Here is a 22,144-nt window from a genome sequence, read left to right as displayed (position 1 = left end):
GTGATGCACGGCATAGAAGCTAAAAAATCATCCCATCTTCTGCATCCTAAAGTGATTCCTTTATGGCTTTATAAGTCTCTTGTCAAAGACTATCCTTGCTCCCTTCTATCCCATCCTTTATTTGCCTTTTTTATTATTTTATTTATTTTTATTATTATTATTTTTCTTCCTTTTCTGGAATAAAGCTGTGTTCCCAAGAGTTTTCTGTTAGTTGCAAATTACACATACCACCTTAGAAATTCCCATCCATCCCTGAAATCTGTGTCCTTTTATTTAATGTATAATAACGAGGCAACTGGATCCTTTGCCATTGTTCTCCATATGAAGTAGCAGAAATCTAATAGAAGCAACTGGTGGAAAGCAAAACCTTACTATAAGGTGGGAAATAAATGTTCCTGCAATATTATGCTGGGAAGGTTTAGCATAGCAAAGGGGTGGTTATTACAGCACCTTAGATTAGGCAACAAATCACATCAGGTTCTTGCATTCTCTCAGAGTGAGAAGGGCAGGGGATGCTAGCACTGAGGAAATGAAGAGGGCATGGAAAAAGAGAGCAGGAGTTTGCTTTCACATTTCACTCATGGTATATTTCCATTCCTGACTACCATTTTGCAGGTTTTGGCAAACTCTTTGCTCATCACACAATAGAGATGGCAGGTCTGTGGTAGTAACTTTTATGTTCTAGTTAACTACCGGGCAAATCCCTGATAACTCAATTTCTTAATTTTTTTCTATGAACTGTGATAAGAAGTTATTAGTTTAAAAAATGTTTCTGGAGAACATAAACAAAACATAAAGAATTATTAATAATGCAGGCAATAAATATATGGGTTTCGTGTGTGAACACTGAAAACTTAGTGTAAAATCTAAGTATCTTGATCCACTACTGTCATACCTTATATTTGCATTTCATGTGTTAACAATAAAGTGCTTTTGTTATCTCTCTGGAATCATACTTCTTCATGACTAGCACAGTTAACCCACATCCATAGTTTGATTTTGACTTGTGTGAAAAACATATAATGGAACATAATTCCTGTGATTGGTGATGACCTCACTTTGAAAATGTCATTAACTATTGTCTTTTTGGAACATAATCACATTTTCAAAAGAGAAGACAAACAATATATTGAGTTTAACTCCCTTCATTATTTTTCCTGTACATTCTTAATGTTATCTCTTTGGCCTTGTCACTTGAGATAGGCACTGCTAACACCTTCTATATTGTTTTTCTCATTCATAAACACATCATGCCTCTCTTGCTAGTCCTTGCACTTTTCTCACTATGTACAGAGGATAAAGTGCCTTTTATTCATTTATCTGAGTGCCATTCTCATTCATTTATCACTCACATTGACCACTCATGTTGATCCTGGTTCTTTCCATGCCAGTTTGCTACAAGAAGATAACTTGAGGGGTGAGATTCTTCCTTTTGTAACCCTCCTTGTAACCTGGCTGAACTGGCTGCTTAAGAATTAAAGGTTCAAAGTTTGAACACTGGTACATGAAAACTATTAGCGTTTAAAATATTTGTTTTAGCTGCTGCTGTTTTGTCTGCGAGCAAAACATGTCAGTAATCCGTTTTGCTAGTGAGAGCTCAATGTAAATTACACAGAATCAGAATGAGGGATATCCTATCATCATTGCAGTCCTTTGCTAAAATCAGTCTGTCTTCCAACCTTTTAGCAAACTTATTTTCAGGCTTTGCAGGGAGACTTCATGGAGACTGCCCTTTGGCTGGACACTGACAGTATAACTCCACCAAATCTGTAATTGAAGATTACAAAGTAAAGAGATTAGAAAAAGAAATTATTCCCTGTGGTTGGTATTCTTGGCCACTATACTCATGAAAAGAGGACAAAGACACCCTCCTCACCCATGCAGTCCAGTCACGCACTTCCTCTGCAGCACACAATCTAAATGCAGATGCCTGTGCAGCACCTACATTCCCACCCGCTGCTTCAGTCTTAGACATACAAGAAGACACAAGGTAAATACAGAGACAGTTTTTAAACCTTGGAGTGTATCCTCTACATAATTGCTGTGTTTATCCATAATGACATAGGGAGTGTTTAGACAAAACAAAACAAAACAAAACAAAACACAAAACCCTCAGTGTCAGGAGATAATGCCCCTTGACTATTACAATTTAGTTTCATTGCCTCTGTAATTGCAAATGTGAATGGCAGTGCATTTTCACTGCCTGATGGGAAAGATACAGAAGTAAAAGGTCAAGGTTTTATCTGCCTATGGTTCTTCATTGACTGACTCTATAATCTTGCATAAGTCACTTCAAGTTCTTGTGTATCATCCTTCTAGCTATGACAAAGAGTGAATGACATTATTCGATTCTGCAAATAGTTTTAGGCCTGTATCGTCATTAGGTTAAAAATGTTAGCATTAAGCAGTGTGAATGTACTGGACACTGTGTGCTTCTGAGTGCCTTTTGTATGCCCATGTACAGGGTTTCCAAAATTGCTTTTATTGTCATTACTATAAAACATGTTTAAAATCAATACTTTCATCAAACTATTTTCCCAAGATTATTACTTGAAAACTTCTTTTGTATGTTTTTCTTTTTAGGAATACATCTTATTTTCCCCTAGCATTGATTGACACCAATGACAAATCATCTGAAAAACCACAACATCATGGCTACCTAGCCATAAAACAGTATGGCTGAACTTTGCTGAAAATTGTTCACATATACACACTCATTCAAGCCAACTATTTATTCTTTTATTCTCTTATTCATTCATTCCTTTGCACACTCTGCTGCTGACCTATTCACTGCGTCATATACTGATCTGCAAACCTCTCTGTCTCTGCCCTGACTGACTGAATACATACCTCCTGTTCGTTCACTCACTCATTCATACACTTCTCCATCATGGCTTCAGACCCAGCTTCCCCACCAGCTCCATTCTGCCTTCATACTCTGCCCTTCTCCTGCTCTGCAGCTTGTTTCTTCCTGAGGTTAATTAAGGACCTTAACAACAGTCTGTTGCTAAAGCTTTCTTTAACTTTTCCTTACTTAATTGTTGTGTTTTGTTTGTTTGTTTGTTTGTTTGTTTCCCCAGCGTAGATTTGATACAGTTTACCTAGGTTTCAAATGCCCCTGTGCATGTACCCTTGAACATGATATCAGAATGAGGTATACTGTGACTGAGACACTTGTTACATATTATTATTTCACTGCATATATTATACGTACTTTTGAAGATTATTATGCTTATTATGAAGCTTTTAAGAGTTACGTTTCATGCATATATTTGGGATGCCAATTATAGAGTTGCTGTGGACATCTCTTACTAGTTAACTTGTCACATGATCTCAATGCAGCAGCATGTATTATCTGAAGGAAGATGATCATTTTTAGCAAAACAAATCCAGTTATAATAACTATGAGGATCAGTGACTTTAGCCCTTCTCCACTGGTTCACATGCACCAGACTGATGTTACAGACCTCTGAAAAATCTCCCAGACTGAATGCAGCACAACTGGGGGGACATTTGTTTTTAAAAACGGTGAGAAATGTTACTTGTAATAGGAACTGATGGGAATTTTCAGTGGTGCCATTTCTGTTAACCTGTTTTGCACTCCTAACTGCTCTGTTAAAGCATTTTCTATGTCTTAATGTTGTAAGTAACACAACTGATTTGAAAGGAGACCCTGAACCCTACTGAGATATTAGTATTTGCACAAAGTCCAGACACCAATTCTTGTTTTCCTTGGACCCCTTAGATCTAAGACACATATCAAAACACTCTGTAAGTTCATTGAGACTGGAGACTGACAACTGATAACTATGCTATATAGCAAACATTATGACTTGTAAAGGTGGTGGGATCTAGCTTAGGTATGCACAGCAGAAAGAATGGGCTTTTTGCCTGGGTGCTGGCCTTCACTCCAGCTCCTCAGTGCTGCTCTAGGCCTTGGGAAGCTCGTACAGACCATAAGCTGCCTGGGAATGCCTGGCAAACACCCGTGATTTTCCTCATCTATTCTGAGAACTGCCTGGAATTTGTACAGTGCAAAAGAAGAAACTTCCTCTGGAATATCATATCATAGCTATATCCCTCAGGAGTTGCTTAGCCTTACGTACTCCAGGGAGGTTTCACTGCTGTATTAATACCTGCAGCCAGCACAGACAAGACACAGCTTACTCTTGTGCTAGCATAAATCACAGCAAATTCCCCAAATAAAATCTAATACGTGGTGAGGAATTTTTTTTTTTTTTACCTTGCCACGGTACTTAACACAGAGGATTTTCCAGACCAGTTCTGCAATCCCTTTCCAAGTTCCAACAGATGGGAGATACATGGCCTGTGGTCCCCCTGCCCCAAGGGCACCCATTTCTGGCCTCCCCCTGCCAGGCTGCCCCAGGGCTCCCTGCAGCCCCTCATCTCCTGATGCCTAGGCCTGAGGGTGGACACTCGCCCCTGTTGCTAGGCCACTATTCAGTGCAGCCGTGCTGCGTGTTGGCGTGACAGCAGCCCGGAGTCCAAGCCACACCACCACCTGGGGAAGGCAGCGAGACAGTGAGAGAAAGCGTTTCTTTGTGCACTGCACGCAGCCATCGTTGCTCTGTTAAAACATTTCAGCAGCCAGGTCTCACCGTGCATGTAAACTTTCTTTCCCTGAGGTCACCATCACAGCTCTACACTTCTAAGAGGCTCCATTTCCTGACTAACACCGCTTTGATGGTATTTCTCAACCACACGCACAGCCGCCATAGTGAGAGCCGACCCCAACTTTATCGCACGCCGCGCAGTGCCGTCCCTCCTCCCACCTCCGTCCCGCCCCGTCCCCACCCGGCGCGGGAGGAGGGCTCCTAGGGGGTTGGCCGAGGCGGGCGGGGGTTGGGCGAGGCGCCCGTGCAGTGCAGGTAGGAGCGCGGTTGTGCTCGGCGGCGGGCGCGGGGAGCTGGGGGCAGACGTTGCAGGCAACGGCCGGAGCGGAGCGGCCGCGTCACCGCCGGGCCGCGCCTCGCGTCGCCTCGAGGCGCCTCGCTTCGCTTCTCTTCTCCCCGCGGCCCCGCGCCGCCAAGGTGGGTGTCTCGGCCTGGCGGGCGGAGACGTCGCGTGCCCGGGACGCGTGCAGGCGGGCGCGGCCGGTACCGTGTCGGTGCTGGAAGGTTGGCAGCGGTCACAGGCCGTGGGCGTCTGCCCCCCTTGTGGGCCTGCAGGCGGGCGCTGCACCTGCTGCTGCGATGGGGCCGGGAGCTGGGGGTCGGGGCGCGGCCGGTGGCGGGGCCGCCCCGCGTGCCGGCACGGCGGCTGGGCCTGCGAATCTGGGGAACCGTCCTTCCTATGAGCGTGCTGGCCGCGGGAACGTGTTGCTCCAGTCCTCAGCTGTCAGCAGGGTTTAAATCGGGATTGAACCGAGGTGCTGAGTGCGCGGGAGCTTTCGGTCTTGCCTATCGAGGCTCGTCTGGTGCTGGTTGTAAGTGGAATCTGTAAGGCTATGGGCTTTTGGGCGGGATGTGTTCTGGAGTGGATGAAGGCGCTTGGCTGTGTGATAGCTGCCACAAGAGCCGGAGCTTGGCGACCACCCTGTGGCTTGCAGGGTTTTCCTGTGTGTGCTTCTGAGCTAAGGCAGAATGATGTTCCTGCCTTCCCATTATGTCCTGTTTTTGTTACTGCCAAATGCTTTAGCTAGGTTGCCACCTCTGAGCTCTTGCACCCAAGCATTTCTGGTGGGCTCTGCAGGCCAGTGTAGCAGTCGGGTCCGTTGTGTCCAGAGGCATTTTTTGGGCAGCCCAGGTGTGGTGGTTCGAGAGGTTCTGCTGACAGAGTGAGGCAGCAGGTTCCTGCTGGTGTGCACTGGCCTTGGGGAGGCAGCCCTCAGAATTACACAGAATCACTGAATCGTAGGGGTTGGAAGGGACCTCAAGAGATCATCGAGTCCAAACCCCTGCCAAAGCAGGTTCCCTACACCAGGTTGCACAGGTAGGTGTCCAGGCGCGTCTTGAATATCTCCAGAGAAGGAGGCTCCACAATCCCCCTGGGCAGCCTGTGCCACTGCTCCGAGGGAGCACTCAGGGAGGTGGTGAATGCACTGTGCCCTCGGCCCCATTGAAATCAGGCTGATGCTGTTTTTTTTTTTTTCCTTGAAAATGAAACAGAAGGCTTTAAGCTGGTAGGGAGTGTGACTGCTTCTTCCACAGTGAATGAAGCATTTGATTTCAGTGTTTGTTGAGGATGGGTTTGTTTCAAGGCTGGGAAACTGACTCATAGCTCTTCTGGACAGTGTAGGTACTGGTGTGCTTGGAGATGGCCTTTCATGTGCTGTGCTGCACCTCTCTGCTGGTGTTACGATTCAGTGCCCTCTCCTCCCTCTGGTGTAAACAGCTACTGTAGTCTTAAACCTTCTGTCAATAAGACTGCATGGCTGCAACTATGATGCCAAAACATTATGGCCTTATATCACATATAGGTCCCATGAGGATGAGAGGGGAATCTCGTGCCCTCTACTTTGTTATGGCTGCCTCCTGGGTACATGAGTTACAGCATGTTGGCTCCATGGGAGCTCTGTGGCTATGCAGCCAGGTCACCTGGCTGTCCATTGTGGCTGTGGGTGCTTTTGGAGTTGCAGTTGGAGTGGGTCTATCTCAGATGTGCCAGAGTTAATCCCTATCCTTGGATTCAGTCACTGCCATCTATTTTGCAAGGGTAGATGGTGGTGCTTTGCTCTTTTCTGAGGGTGTCTTCCAGAACTGGGCTCTTCACAGGTAGTTACTATGAAAGTAAAATAAAACATTTCCCATTAGTGTTCAGGGATGAGAAGCATTTTCCTAGGTTTTGCTATGCAAAGATAGCTTGAAACATGTAGTGGTAAGGAAAGATATAATTGCCAAGGTTTAGTAACACCTCTTGTAAGCCTTTGATGCTTCCAAATGTTGGATCTTGTAAAAATTCAAATTATTCAGTGGTTTAAATGAGTTAAAAAGGCATGTGACCAGGGAAGTGTTATTTATGCATGGATGCTAACTACTATGCCTCTCTAAGGTTTAATTAAAGACACAACTGTGAAGGAGTTTTTTTCATGGTGGCTTACTTTTCGGAAAATGCATGAAACATGGGAGTGTAAGTTGGGTAGCATGTGGTGACAGAGCCTAAAAGGTGACAACAGAAAGAAGTAGTGCAGATCATAAGCCTTCCTGATGTATCCTTTAAGGGCCCTTATTTTAGCACATACATGTAAATTCCTTTGCTGGGAATTACGGAGTTGAGATCCTTCTTGATGTAGTGCTTTTGCATGCTTTGAGGTTGCTCTTTGTTGTGCCTGATGCTGTGCATTGCCCTCAGTCAATGAAAGGGAATATGCTCATCCATTTGGGTGTCTGGAGATACATGTGGAGCTGACGATACCTCTGGCTGCTGTACCTGGTTATCTCTCTCTGGAGCTCTGCCTCTCTTCTTTCTCCTGTCTGTTTCTCTGATGACAATCAAGTGTGTCTAGGCAGGCAGGTGGATGGATGTTCACCAAGAAGTGTGGGAAAGTCCTGCTGGTCTCGTTAGGTCCGGTGCTCAGGGATGGGATAGATGAAGAGCTGCCAGTTTGCATCAGCATTCTTGGAGCCTTGTGAGGCCTCTGGATGCTGCTGTAGCTTCCATACAGAGAGCAGGCTGTCCTGTTGGCAAGGCACTCTGGGCTGTCCTGCCCTATAAAGTGCAGCAAGCAGAGCTGGGAGTGAGAGCAGACTTATGGAAATGGTACGAATGTGTAAGCAGAAAGTTGTTTTTGATCCTGTTAGAACTTTTTTGTTGTTGTTGTTAATGAGGGGGATGGTAGGAGAATGTGTTGGTTTGGGGTTGGTTTTAATTTTTTGTTTGTTTTTGTTTTTTCCTGTGAGGGGCATGCCTGCTGTTGGCAGCACTGTGGTTCTGAGGTTACTCACAGTAAGCGTGTTAAAGCACAAAACAGCAGGCTTTACTGCAGGAATGTGTTCTTACAGTACATAAGGGGAAACAAAACAGGTGGCAAATTAACAGAAACTTGAACTGTAGCTGTGAGGATGCCATGAACTTTTCTGAGGACAATAAGTGAAGATAATTGTGGCTCATGTATTGAGTTTTGCTCAAGTTTGTTAATGGTACAGAAATAATTGCATCTTGCTGTCTGCCTCCTCTTCCACATTTCCTTTTCATTCTTTTCATGTAGAGCACTGAACTCATTATCCAGTAGGCATTTTCTGCATTGATCCTCTTAAAAAATTAGTATTAGCCTGTATATGAGGGAGGCCAAAGCGGATTGAATGCTGTGTTGCAGAACCAGTGTGGCCTCTCAGCAAGGACAGGTGGGCTGTGTTCTGCTCTCAGCCCTGTTTTGTGTTGTGGGTTGGTGGGAAGCAAGGTGATGGCTCACCATCGGTGTACCCCTACACACTGCTGTGCTTGCCTAGCAGATGCCTTATTGGTGGAATACATTAATGGAAGTGACTGGGAAATATGTGGGATTAGCAAACTGTGAGCAGGAGAACAGAGCCTTGGCAAACCCCATGTTCTGTGCTGAGGCTGTGGTGAGCCTATGGGATGAGATGAGGCCTGCCTGTCCCGGTGCCACTGCTCACTGCATGGTTAGCAGGGTGGGATGAGAGAGCATGAAACATGATTAGAGTTCCTGCTTTGTATGGGAGTGGTTTTCAGGGGCAGGCTTTAGCTGCAGTTCTTTTGAGTCCTTCCTTCCCTTGATATAAAGCAAGCATTATTCTTGCCCCAAATGATTGCTTTATATATATGTGTGTGCTTAGTTGTGCTTGATTAATTTATTTTTTTGTAAACAAATGATGCTCTATGAACTTTGTCATTGTCTATACAAAGGAATGCACTGAAAAGTGGAGGGTAACTTTTTTAAAGAATGCCTTTGTTCTCGTTTGCACTGGAAGAGATAATGTGTTATAGTTGTCTGTTACTGGAAGAACAGTATGGGGTGTATTCATGTTTGATTTCTCTACTTTCAAATTTAAAGGGTTTGTGGGAGAATAAACATACACACTTTATAAACAAGCGTCCTATGACTTTGGTTTGAACCAGGTCCTCAGGCTGTGCTTGGCTTTGCTTAGGTTTGTAGAAGAAAAGCTCCCAAGTTGGAAGTGCTTTAGGAGGAGCTGGCTGTTTCTTGCAGAGCTTGAAATTGTTTTATCCTATTGCAGATCTGCTTGAGGGCTCAGGGGTTTGTGGACTTATTTCTGTCCAGTGTGTTGTTATAACTCATAGTAATGGGAAGAACAAACCTGCTGTGCCAGGACTGCACGCAGGCAGCACAGTTGTTGGGACCTCTGATTACTTAATCTGTAATGATGAGAACACATATCAGTACTGTATTTTTAAGATAGCCTTCCATATCCTTACCTCATCTGTAGATGCTTGTATGCAGCTCAGAAGCTACATACTGGATCACGTCTGAACGACTGGGGCTGTTTCTCACAAGCAAAGCACGTGATGAGGCCAGATGAGGTTTCTGGCCTCCCCCTGGGCATGCTCACCTGGATGCCGGGAGGATATGGATTGTGGCAAGGGAGGTTCCCTCTCCATGTGTGGGTGATATGGCTGGAAGAGGGATGGGAGTGCAGGCATGCCTTTGGACACTGAGCTTTTTTCCAGCTTGATCTAGTAATGCATTTACTGTGCTTCTCTGTAAGCCGCAGCTTGGATTTCCGTAGTAGCCTCTGTAATTGTTGCCACGTGGTGAGGCGTTTCTGTCTGTAAGTCTGTATTTAATTTCGGGTGCAGCAAGGATTGTCTGCAGAGCATCTAACGCTGGAGGGGTCTGCTGCTGGCAGCAGTTAGCTGTGGGTGGCTCCCACCCTGCATGGGGTCTGTGTGGCTGTAGCCATTCTGGCTTCCCAGAAACACAGCTGTAACAATGCTGGGATGGTGGCTCAAAGACGGTCTGGTGTGTTGTTGTGGATATGGAAGTTGCTGGAATGATGCTGGGATGGTTGGGATCCCTTTGCTTTCACACTTCTGTTTGTTTTTCTTTCTAACAAAAATAAGAGGCATAAAATAACTGAGGCAAAATATTATGCATCTGATTTCAAGTCAGCAGTTGTGTGATTATGAAGGATTTGCTAAAGATGCGGATGTATGCACACGTGTTTCACCCTGCATATTTGTTCTTCAGATCTACCCTACCTGAAGGATCCATCTGTCAGAAAATGAGCAGTCCATCACAGCTGCGAGTGTAAAGAAAATTAACACTGTTGATAAAAGTGGTTTCAAAAAAAACCCCAACAAAACAAAACAAAAAAACAAACAAAAACCACCATTCACTGAAAAGTATCTGTCCTTTCATCAGGAGTAAGAATTATTTGGTTTTTCCTTTTAAAATCTATTCTTACTTAGGTGATAGAGAATGCTCGTCTTTCTCCTTTTGAAATTATTAGCGTTGTTATAAATCTGCTCCTACAAGTCCAGATGCTTACTCCTATTAAAATAAATTCACTCTTCAGTTGAGTCTGACTGCAGTTTTACTTTATGTGTCACTGGAATTGATAAACTGCTTTCAAAGGTTGTCCTGATTATCAGCTAGGTAAGCGAGCCTTTTCATTTCGCTTCCTTTGCACAGGAATTTATTTTGAGGGATTCTGATAAATATGTAAGACAGGACGTTTCATAGGCTTAAGAGCTTTCCTCTGTGCAATTTTATCTCCCAAAAGAATTAAACAGTAATGAAGAAAACCCTATCCATATGGATACACTTACAGCATATTAGCTGTTTAAGATACTTGGCTAGATATTTTCAACCAGGGGTAGATGCTACAGAAATATTCTTTTATCAAACACTTAAGAGGAGTGACAGTGTATTTTGATTCTCACATATTTCATGTGTCTGAGGAATTTACCATCTCACTGGCAGAGGCTGTATGAAATAAATCTCTGACTTATATACTTCACAGTATGTGAATGAAATATTTATATTTAAAGCTTCAATTAGTGTTTCCTTGCAGTGTGTAGGTACTGGTATGTAAATATTCTCAAATGGTTGATTTTTTTTTTTTTTTTTTTTACGTATCTGCTTGCGTCTGCCCTGAGGTCAGCCTCCCATGTGCATGAATTGATTGTGCATCTAATGATACATGCTGATAATCAGGAATTCCACAGAGGTTTTTAAGAACTTTTCTTTCCTGCTTTAGTACTGACAGTCACCAGGGGAAAACAATAACCATTATTCAGAGCCTGTCTTCTGTTCTTTAATTTAATTGTTGGCTTTTATATGAGTTCAGTTCCTGTCACCGCATGTCTGCCTTTGTTTTTTTAAATAGCAATGTCTTCTTCATCTATAACAGGACTCAAATGTGCTGTATTTCAGTAGCTTTAGAAACGTTTTCTTAGTTCATTATGGATCAGTACTTTTGACCAGGTGAGGTGTCCGACAGGCTGGGGTTTGCAGGGAGCGCTGTACTTGCTGGGGATCCCTGTGCTGCTCAGAAGCAGTGGTGCTGGTGTGGGAAGGGGTGAACGCAGCAGGAAGCTGGGTCGGCAGGAGCAGTTAATGTTTGCCTGCAGGAGGTGAAGCTAGTCAGCTGCGCTAATTTCCGTGCAACAAATGGGCTCTGGGAGCCAGAGGTGTTAACGTGACCCCACCATCATGTAGCTCTCAGTGGTGATGAGGCTTTGAGGTTCCCGCAGAGAGAGCCTGGACTGCATGTTTCCATGGTGATAGCCATCCCATCATTTAAACATTTATAACCTTTGATTAAAGATACAGAAAGGAGGGGAAAACCTTTTAAATGTTACAAATGTAAAGCTTTTAACTAACTATTCTTAAAACTTTTGTTTTAACAATATTCTTTATTTATATTCCTTGGAGTATAGAGGTTTTATTTGGAGTGCAGCTGCCCCTTCCCCATTTGTTGGGCCCCAAGATGACATTTTGAGGGCAAGCACCACGTTCTGGAGATAGCAGACTGACTTTGATCGTAGCTGTGCTGACATCACCAATTTAGTTGCTATTTATTTATGTTACTGTGTTTTGCACCAAAGTTGTACTTGAAGTCTGTTATGCAAGGAAATGTGCCTCTCTGGTGAGGGTTTGAGGAAAATGCCTATTTCTGTGTTGTATAAAATAGAGTTCTAAAGAGAAGGGACATGAGATCAATCATGAATTACAGTCTCTGAAGTTGTGCAGTGATTGTAGTGATGCACAAAAGCCTTGTGCTAGAAGGGAGAGCTAGCTGTGACTGCAGGAAGGAAGGCTGACTAACAGCATGTGTGTTGTGCAGAAGGGCATTTGTATGCTGGGTGCACCTCCCTCTTTGCCCCACTTACTTGTTCTCCAGATACTTTGTGTTCTGCAGCGGTGCTTGGACAGCAATGCTGTCCATACAGGTCAGGTGTTGTCACATGCTGTGCTTGTGTGCAGCACATTGTGCTCTGGAGGTTTCTGACAGCTGGAATTGTCTCTGATAAATTTTTCTGTTTTCTTTTTAATCTTTTCTGCCCCTTACCTGCCTCTGTTTTTCACACATTCCTGGGAAGACGGCAGAAATACTGAGCACGTTAGCAGACGTCATGGCTGCACTAATGAAAATTGTGCCTTGATTTCAGAACTGGCCAAATGGGAGCTTTGAAGAGGGATGAAGTAAAGTAGTATTTCTTCTGTGCCTTTGCTTTGTGCCACTGACATTTGGTTTTGCTTCAAACTAGTCCACAGCGATGATAGAGGAGGATAAAAGTGGTGTGGCTGGCACAGTGACTGAACAGCACAGCCCTAACGGAATGTTCTGCTAGGACTGTGTGCTGAATTTCTCTCCCGTGTCACATCTCCTCTTTTCTTTTAGTGGCCAGAGATTTATAGACACTGCTAAACCTGGCAGTTGATGGGTAGATTAAATGGACAGGGATGGACAGGGATACCAAAACAGAAAACCTAACAGCAGTAGATAACTGCTCTTTCCAGATTTCTAAGGCTGTGCTGCTTAACTTGGGACCATGGAGGTACGTTAGCGCTTTTCTTTGCCGCTAGATCCAGCTCCTAAAATTCCTCAAGAAGGCTTTTATTATTGAAAAACCTGGCTGGTTACTGTGGAAAGTTGATAGAGACTACATAAGAGTTACGATATGAGGAAGTACCTCTGGCTGTTCTATGTAATCAGAGAAAGATGTTTTTTGGTAACATGTTGCCGTGGGCATGCATTTTTGGAACTAAATCTGCTTTTAAAGGGTAGCAGCCTACAGAGAGTATGCTGATGTCAAGACCTTACATCAGGCAGATTATTGACAGTTATGACATTTCTCATCACTGTAGTGAAGCAGTGGGTGGATTTGGGGTTAGTCAGTTATTTTTCTGAGTAGTCAGAGGATGAAAACTGTGCCACTTTGACTCAGGAAACAGCCCAAGGGCTTGCCCATATGTTGTAATATGTACGTTCTAGTGTGGACAGTTTGGTACCATATGTTCTTAAGTTGACTTCCTAAGCTTTCTTTTACAGTATATGAAAATGTGTGTGATCTAGTTTGTGTTTTATAATGGAGCTGCTCCTTTACTAGGTCTGTGAGAGTATGGATGTTACGAGTACTAAGGGGACTCAGCTCCGTTTTACATTGTACAGACTTAGATGATGCTGTGCTTCAGTTTTTTTTGTTTTTTTTTTCTTTTGCATTAGAATGATGGAACCACTAAGGTTGCAAAAGACTTCCAAAATCATCTAGTTCAAGTGTCTACCTGCCACCAGTATTTCCCCACTAAACTATTCCCTTTAGTACAACATCTAAAAGTTTAAGACCTCCAGTGATGCTGACTCAACCACCTCCCTGGGCAGCCTTGTCTTACTTTCTTTTCTATTTTTTCTCTTCCTACCTTTACAATAACTATTAATTTGCAGTTTTACAATTGTTCTGCAGTTCACATGACTTCTCATAAAAGTTCCTACTTAACCTTTATGCTGTTCCCCCTTAGGAGATGTGTAGATGTTAAGGAGAGGAGCATGGCTATGGCTTACGTGTGAAGGAGGAGGGGTTGAAGACCTGCGCTGAGTGACTCTGCTGGCTCATGTGAAGGCATCTGGCCAAAGTCTGAGAAAAGGCTCTACTGAAGGGTGCCAGGTTTACAGTGCCTGAGGACTTGCAGATTTCGTGAGTGTCTTCTTGTGTCAGTGGAATGAGTGTCCTGGCTACAGGCCTGACACAGATAAATTGTAGAATGATGGAGCCACAGAGTGGCTTGGGTTGGAAGGGGCTGTGCAGATCACCTAGAGGGACATCTCCAGATTGAGATGCCCAAAGCCCCATTCAGAACAGCATTGAGCACTTCCTCCCTTGCATATAAATGTTGCTGGTTCAGTTCAGGGTCTTTAAAGGTGTTTGGCTTAAAATTTACTTAAAATTTACTAAGCCTTAAAGTGCTGTTGTTGTTGTTGTAAGATTTGTAGCAATGAGACGTGATGAGGTGACAGTTGTTCAGTGACATAACTCAGGTTTGGTGTCCCAGTTGTGCACCACATGAGTTCCTGTGTGAAGATAGTCCACTTATAGCAGGGAAGGCAAGACTCAGCAGAGCTTAGCTGCTGTTCCCTGAGGTTCGTGTCAGGTGCTTTCGTTGGGAATCATGGGACTTGGTCCCCAGCCAGAGACTTGGCTGCTGTGCAGGCAGGGCAGTCAAAGCCATGTTGGAGCTTCACATGATCAGTATTCCAGGGAAGTGCTCTGTGACAGGCTTCCTGGGACCAGCCAGGAGGAACCTCTGCTCTACATGGTGGGAGGCTCTAGCAGTTGTGTAAATTAGCTGGAAAACAAGTCTCAGAATTTAGGTACTGACAAAATAAAGACCCATCTGAATGTGAAATAGCTTCTGCTGAGCTTCTTCCCAGTTGCTGAAGGGTCAGGTGTTTTGACAATGCTTGTTTTTAACTACAGTGAAACAATTACATTTAAGGCTGAAGAGAGCATTAGATTGAGTTACCTTTCCACCTGAATAAAGGACTCCATGACTGTATCCAGTTACATGTCTGAAGAGGGCAGTCATTTGTGTTGTGATTAAAGAGTCCTTTCAGTGAAAGCTGGAATCGCAGAGTTGCTTTCTGAGGTAATTTTGTTGTAGTGTTTAATCACCAAAATATAAAAGCCACAAGGTTTTCATCAGCTCCTGTGCTTGAAAGGGGAACACTTGTGTAGAAAATGAATGGGGTCAGTGCTTGAGGAAAGAAATCCTAATTCCTAAACATATGTTTATGCCTGGCTATACTTCTGATAGTTGCAATCAAGAAAATGCATACACTAGTGTTTTTTTTCTGGTGTTCAGCAATGTTTAATAAACTAGTTTGCTAGTTTGCTTCTCTAACATTTTTCTAGCATTCATAGCTAAATTTTAATTGGTATTTTAGGCTCTTGAAATCCAATTTTGTAAGATTTCAAAGCTCCGTCTTGAAGCTGTAGGAGCTTTGAAAGTGTTTGGGTCTGTAAATTGTTTCATCACAGGGAGAACAATGATAAGAAAGCTCCTAATAATATTGTTTATTTGGCATTTTCTCAAAACCTGGCAGAAACTTACAGAGATGGAGAATGGAGTTGTCCAACAGTTAAGCATACTGAAAGTGTGTGTTGAGGTTTGTTCCATATTATATGTGCACAACTTCATCTCTCAGAAGTTTTAATGATCTGATAGTGCACATCCAATTAGAAAGGTGCTGCTGTATCTCTGAACTTGTGTGAACTGTGACATTTGAGAAATCTTGGTGATAGAAGTGTGCAGATCCTTCAGTGTGTATCTGGGTGGGGCTCAACAGGAACAAATACTTACATCTGATGCAGTGCTGTTCAGAATTGCAAATGTGGTATTGATACTCAGTTGTTGTACTTAGTTATTCAGGCAGTTTGATTATGTTAGTTGTTTAAACATTAACACCTGTCAGGTTCCTTTAGTTGGATTTAAAATTACTAAAATATCGACAGGAAAACCATAAGCACTTCATAGGCCGCTCTTTTTAACACTGGCATACTTCCAAAGAATTCTTTTTGGCAGTGTGAAGCAATGTTTTATTGCTGTGAGACTGATATCTATAGGCATCATTACAGTCAGCATTCAGAAAGGAAAAGTAGAGAGTTTTGAGCTGCTGCATTTGTTTCTACCAGTCAATATTTGAAAATACATCAGTGGAACTGTTTGTACTGCTGTGAACCAGGACGGGTCAGGTGGGTACTATGTGTATTGGAACAAACAGCTTTATTGTTTCCAGGATTGTCTCAAGTATAAGAATCCGAAGGACAAAATTGTAACAAAGCCAAATAATTACTTCTGCTCATCCAAAGGAAAAAAAAGTGGTAGATAGAATACAGTTTATTTTCGATTCTTTTACTTCCTCTTTTTCAAAGCAGTTGATAAAAAGCGGACCTGGTACTTTGCTTATAAAGATAATTATATCCTACAGGACTTAGAATTCAGGCTTTGTTGGAATTAAAACCATTTTAGATCTGAACTTTAATACTAAACTGCTTTGAAATTGTTTTAATCCAAATTCAGTAGCAAACTGGAAATTTACATGCATGGAGCAAAGTAGGTACTTCAGTTTGCTAGGACATGTAAATCAAGTTGTGTATGCAGTGTTCCTAATGCCTAGAACAAAGCAGAATTGCACGTAGTAATTGCCTTTGCCTTGAGTTCCTAATTCTGTACTGTCCAACAAGCATATACATATTCATCTGCTCAGTTTGCAAATTGTGCACAGCAGATAGCCACCCATGCTGGCATGCACTGTCCAGGCTCATCACAGTGATCCAGTAGCAGTGTGTGTGTGCCAGAGGATGAGAGGCACAGCGTTCCCATGCCATGTCCTGTAGAGCAGCAGCAGGTCCGCGCTTGGCAGTGACAGCCTACTATGGGGCTTTCCTCTGTTTCCCGTTCTCACTTTAAGAATATGAAACTTTTTATTTCTGATCACCCAGAACAAGGATGACTTCCTCCCTTTTCAAAACTCATTACTTTCAGTTCCCAAGTGCACCCTCATTTGTTTTTCAGATATTTTTCTGAAGAGTCTTAAAGGTTCCTGTGTGTCTTTGACATGGGTTGGACTAACAGTAGTTTAATCTCCATTTGACAGAAACGTCAGCCTTTCAGAATGTTCATGTAAAGCTGAGGTTTGCTGGAATCTCTGAGAGGCCGTGGATGATGTTCTACAAAACTTGAATTTTCCATCCCATCAATCTAACAGTAACATGACCAAGTTAGGTAGTTCCTTTTGTGCGGAGGAGAGATCTGAGGGCTGGGAGAGGATGGTTTGTCATTTCCTTACTTGCAGGAAATGGAAATCTTTCATTATCTGAAGCCATCAGATTCAAGCATGATTGATTATTTTACTGCAGCAGCATGGCTGTTGAGCTCTTCTAGTATTTAAGGGCCATTCAGTGTTTATAGATGAAGACATGAGAAAGACAGTCCCTTTCTGGGGGAGGTTTGTTTAAGGGTTTGAACCAAGGAGTGAGTGAGCCCCACAGGAGAAGCAGCAGTGGAGCTTTAGCAGGTTAAAGGTGAGCTGACTCATCTTGTGCATTGTGTTGATTAGCTGCTGTCTGGGAGTGCTCTCCTCTAAATTCTGCTGCAAACAGGGATCTGAAAGGCATGGGGTAGAAAAGGGGAACTGGCTGTGAGTTTGTTTAGAGGGGTACTGATGTGAAGAACAGAAAACTGGCTGCCATAGAATATCCTGAATTGGAAGAGACACAGAAGGATCATTGAGTCCAACTTCTGGCTCCACACAGGACCACCCAAAATTCATACCCTATCTCTGGGAGTGCTGTCAAGATGTTCCTTGAGCTTCAGCCGCTTGGGGCTGTGCCCACTGCCCTGGGCAGCCTATTCCATGCCCACTGCCCTCTGGTGCAGACCTTTTTCTTAACCCCCCCAGCTACACCTCCCCTGACACAGTTCCCTGCTGTTCCTTCGGGCCCTTGTCACTGTCACCAGAGAGCAGAGCTCAGAGCTGCCCCTCTGCTCTCTGTGAGCAGCCACAGCCGCCATGAGGCTTCCTCTAAGTCTCACAAACCAAGTGATGAGAAGTTATTAGTCATGGGTAAGAGGGAATAATTATGGGATTTAAGCCTGTCATGTCTTGCCAGAAAAGATGATTTTGGTGCCTCTTTTAGAGTGAGGATGTTGAGGATTGTGTTCAGATTTTATCTTTCAAATGTGCTGCAGGAAAAATAAGTGACCATTTTGAAGGAATGTGTCTGTGCAGTTTTTCAGATGCTGACATTGCATCCTAAAGTGAAGCTAGAGCACCTGCTGGAAACTGAGATTATTATTACAGTCTATTCCTTGGCATACCTACAGCAAGTGATAAAGCCTACAAGCATTGGTTCTTCTCACTCTCTCCCCAGTTTACTGAGAAGTAGATACCTGATTTTATTTTCTAAGTTATTTCTGCAGAGAGCTGCTTAAATGTCTTTTGTTGTAAATTCATCCATGATTTGTAAATCTAGGGTAGTTTTATTGGAATCCTGCCTCTGCCAGGGCTTGAGGACTTGCAAATGTGTACTGTGGCATGTTACCATGCTTACACTGTGATAAAGAAAAAAATAAGAGCTAACACAGTTGATTAATGCTGGCATATATGTACTGAAGTATACCACAAGCCTACTTCATCTCTACAGATGGATTTTCCCTAAGATCTCCATGCCAGCTGGGCTGATTGACCCTTGGTGGTAGCTGTATTGATAAGAAATGTCCTTAATAGGCAGCTGGTGTAGTGGTGTGAAGTGGGCCTGTGGAGGGGGGCTGTGCAGGGAAATGGTTCTCATTAGGGCAGAGAAACACATCTGAAGTCACTTTAATTCTGGATGGCACAGCACTGCCTTGCAGAGACAGTATGATTACTCTGGGGAGGAGGTGGCAGTACCTTGTGTCGCTTAGCAGTCCTGCTGCTGATTAAGGGGTGACACTGTCCCAGATGCCTTTTGGAGGCAGGCAATTATTTCCAGCCAGAGAGATGTTAACCAAGAACCAAGGCCCTGGGGGGGAGGAGGGGGGTGAGCAGGGCCAGAGAAAGAGGGGGAGCTCGCAGAACATGGAGCATTTGTTTTGATTTTTCTATATCTTGGGCTCTCTTATTAGGAAGCTTTCACCATTGGCATGGTGAGGCATTTATGGACTAGTGTTACTTCTTGACTAGCTTACTCTGCATGCAACTACCTGTTCTGTTTCATAGTCTATTTTTTAACATATGCTTAAAACAAAGATTGTTTATTGCTAATATGCATCCTGCTGTACGGTTAGTGAGACCAACACAGATGCTTTTAATTCTTGCTACTCTTTGGGCAATATTATGGGATTTTTAGTTTGTTTGGTTTGTTTGTTTTATTATTGATCTAAAATCTAGTTTCAAGCAGTGATTGGATTGATATCCAGCAGGCTGCTGCCGTGTGGTCATTATTTTTGTGACAGACTCATTATTTGATGACAAAATTCAAGCCATTGCCTACGGCTTAAAGCAACCTTTTGCTATGATCTTTGTGACAGAGCTGTGAGAACAACCATACAGCTTGGGTTGAAGGTAAGAAACAATTTTTGATTATTCAGCAGAAGTTGAAAGCTCATTTACAGGTTTCTTTATCACCTAAATTAATTGTTACAACAGGGAATAATTTAACAGCAGCAGAGTATAATTGCTTCTGTTTTGTAAAGTGGTGTGGTTTAAGCTCCAAATGCGAGAGTTTTATACAGTGTTGTCACTGTTGATTGACTGTTTTCATTCCATCACAGCTAACAATAAAGCTGTTCAAGTAACTCAGCAGTTTGAGTTTCTTAGTCCAACTGTGAATCACATTCCCTGTATGGAGATTAATTGTAAATGGTTTTATGTTTATATGTGCTTTGCAGAGAGATCTCCTTGCTCTAAGTAGTCCTTGTAATTTCTGTCAGTCTGAATTCAGCACCTGTCTGTGGCTTCAGAAGACTTGAACACATTTAGGCATACTCTCTGCGAACAGAAATGCTTAAGGAAGGAGCTCAGTGCTGCTATGATGGGACCTCCTGGGAGCCTTCTCTTTTGTTGGTGTGTTGTGTATAGACATTGTATGGTTTTACTTGCCATACAGTTTAGATAAGAAACGCACAACTGTTTGATATTTGTATTATGTAAATTGTATCTGCACAGGATACTGCTTTATGTTGTTGGTGTGCAACATTTTTGAATCTTGAGATGTTTTTCAAAGATATCAGACTCCGAAGCAATCGATACTGGCATATACAGATCAGTTTGTATTTATGTAAACAACTAGCAGCTGAATATCAGTATGTTTTTCAAAGAGTAGCCATACCTACATTACAAGAACAAATTATGGGAATAAAAGTCCTGGGTTGTGGTTGTGCTTTAGAACGTACTACTAGTTTTTCTCATTATTGCTATTAAATCACGCTGATGCTTTCAGTTTTAGCTGAGACTTAGGGCATTTGTTGCATAACTAGTAAATGCTTTTCCATTTGTGCTTATTTTTAATTTAGGCATACCTTGCTTATCAGCATCACCTAAGCTCACTTGATTAAACAAACAACTCGCTCCTTCCAGATCCACGATCAGTAGGATGTAGTTTGCATTTTGCTTTGCAGCATTAGCAAGCAAGGAATAAATCTGTTTTTTAGAAGATGTCAGAATAATCTATGGTTTTGAAAGTTCTGTTGGAATAGTAACGCGTATTAAATAGTGAGATGTCACTGTTATGTTTTATAGACATCTATTCTTTTTCTAATAGAAAACAGAAAACAAAAGGGATTGGAATTTTTAAGAATTTTGAGAAAATTGCCCTGCAATATTAGCAGATACATGTACATACATACATATATGTATTTGTTGGATTGTTTCATTATTGTGGCCAGAAATCAGTCGAGAGAATAAAATTAAGGATCCAGAGAAGGCTTGTGCAGGGGGTAAGTGAGCAGGCAGCAGATGAGGCTGTATGGAGAGGAGGGTTCTCCAGGTGATGTGGGGCTAAGGCCTGGCTGGAGGCTGTAGATGGGTCAGGAAGGATGGCTGTAATGTGGGCCACCTGGAAGGCTACAGCAGCTTGAGGAACAGTCCTGCTTATGCTGGTTTTGGTGTCTTTCTGCTGCCTCCTTGTACTCTATCTGGCTTTGGAGACCATGCTCCATGAACAGTGTGCCCTTTCTAGGGATCATTAATTCACTGAGTACAAAGCATTCTTCCCTTGCTCCTGTATGTCTTTCTCACCTTGTAATTAGCTTCCCCTCAGCGCTGTACTGGAGGCTGATCAGAGCCCCTTTTGACCCCTGTGCACTGCCACCCCGGGTTGTCTGTCCTCAGCCCACTCAGCCTGTGCCCTCTCAGGTTCCAGATCCCCATACTGGGGGCTTCAGGGAACGTCTGGGCATCAGGGAGCAGGCTGCAGAGAAAGGAGTGGTGAGGGGCAGTGGGGTGCCTGCAAGCATGGCTGCGATGTCCCTGCCTAAACCCACAGCACTGCACTGCTGCTGTTTGTATCAGCTGGCTGCATGCTTTTCTTGTTAATGAAATGTAGCTAATGAAGGAGGTGGCATCTATTTTGAGATAGTGAATGCAGCAGGGAAATTGGTAAATAGAAGAGGGAAACCTCTAAGATCAGATGCTTTATGGCTTAGCTTGGTAGACTAGCTAACAGGATAGTAAAACTTCACAGTTTTTGTGATTCAGAATGATCTGGGCAGTGTCACATTGTTTTGCTGCACTAACAAAGCAGCTATTGTTCTTCTGGCCATTGCCTCAGTGTGAAATAAGATCCAGAAGAGCTGCTGTGAAACCAACCATCTTTTTAAAAGCACCACACATGTTTGGGATTAGTCTGGCATTGCTAGGACAGCATAGGGAAGGATCAGATGGGGTGTGAGCTCTGCATCCCTGTCTTCCCAGCTAACACGTGCTATGGCATTGGCCTGCTGTGTTACTCTCCTGAGGTGCCTATGGCAGCAGGCTAGGGAGAGTTCATGGCTCTAGGAAGGCCGCAGTGTGACTGGATGCAAAATGAAGTCTGCTTCTAAAGATCCTGGGACTTGAGGTGATGATGTTTTGATCATGTAAGTAAGCTGTGTGGGCAACCTAAGCCTGTGTTTGGACTATTCAACTAGGAGGAAAATTCTCAGAATTCTCCAGTCGTTGCTTAGATTTGAATGAGATACCAACATAAAACGAGCGTTTTCACCTGACTTTCATGCCCT

General features: G+C 43.3%; 1 protein-coding gene across 3 annotated transcripts in view; it reads left to right on the top strand.

Annotated features, from left to right (window-relative positions):
• Positions 1 to 4,861: 4,861 nt before the first annotated feature.
• Positions 4,862 to 22,144, top strand: part of SEMA4D (semaphorin 4D) — a 91,690-nt gene continuing 74,407 nt past the window's right edge. For 2 of the 3 annotated variants that reach the window (XM_065740659.1, XM_065740657.1), the window contains exon 1: positions 4,862 to 4,889. The gene's annotated coding sequence lies outside the window, so the exon portion shown is untranslated. Of the gene's footprint in view, positions 4,890 to 5,018; positions 5,052 to 22,144 lie in introns of those variants that run through there. The other variant, XM_065740658.1, reaches the window with a different exon arrangement.

The sequence above is a fragment of the Cyrtonyx montezumae genome, unplaced genomic scaffold, assembly GCF_038088225.1.
Source record: "Cyrtonyx montezumae isolate F1298 unplaced genomic scaffold, pur_monq_1.0 scaffold_29, whole genome shotgun sequence".
NCBI classification, from domain to species: domain Eukaryota; kingdom Metazoa; phylum Chordata; class Aves; order Galliformes; family Odontophoridae; genus Cyrtonyx; species Cyrtonyx montezumae.
Note: the sequence above shows the minus strand (reverse complement) of the source record. Positions and strands in the feature narration are given on the sequence as shown.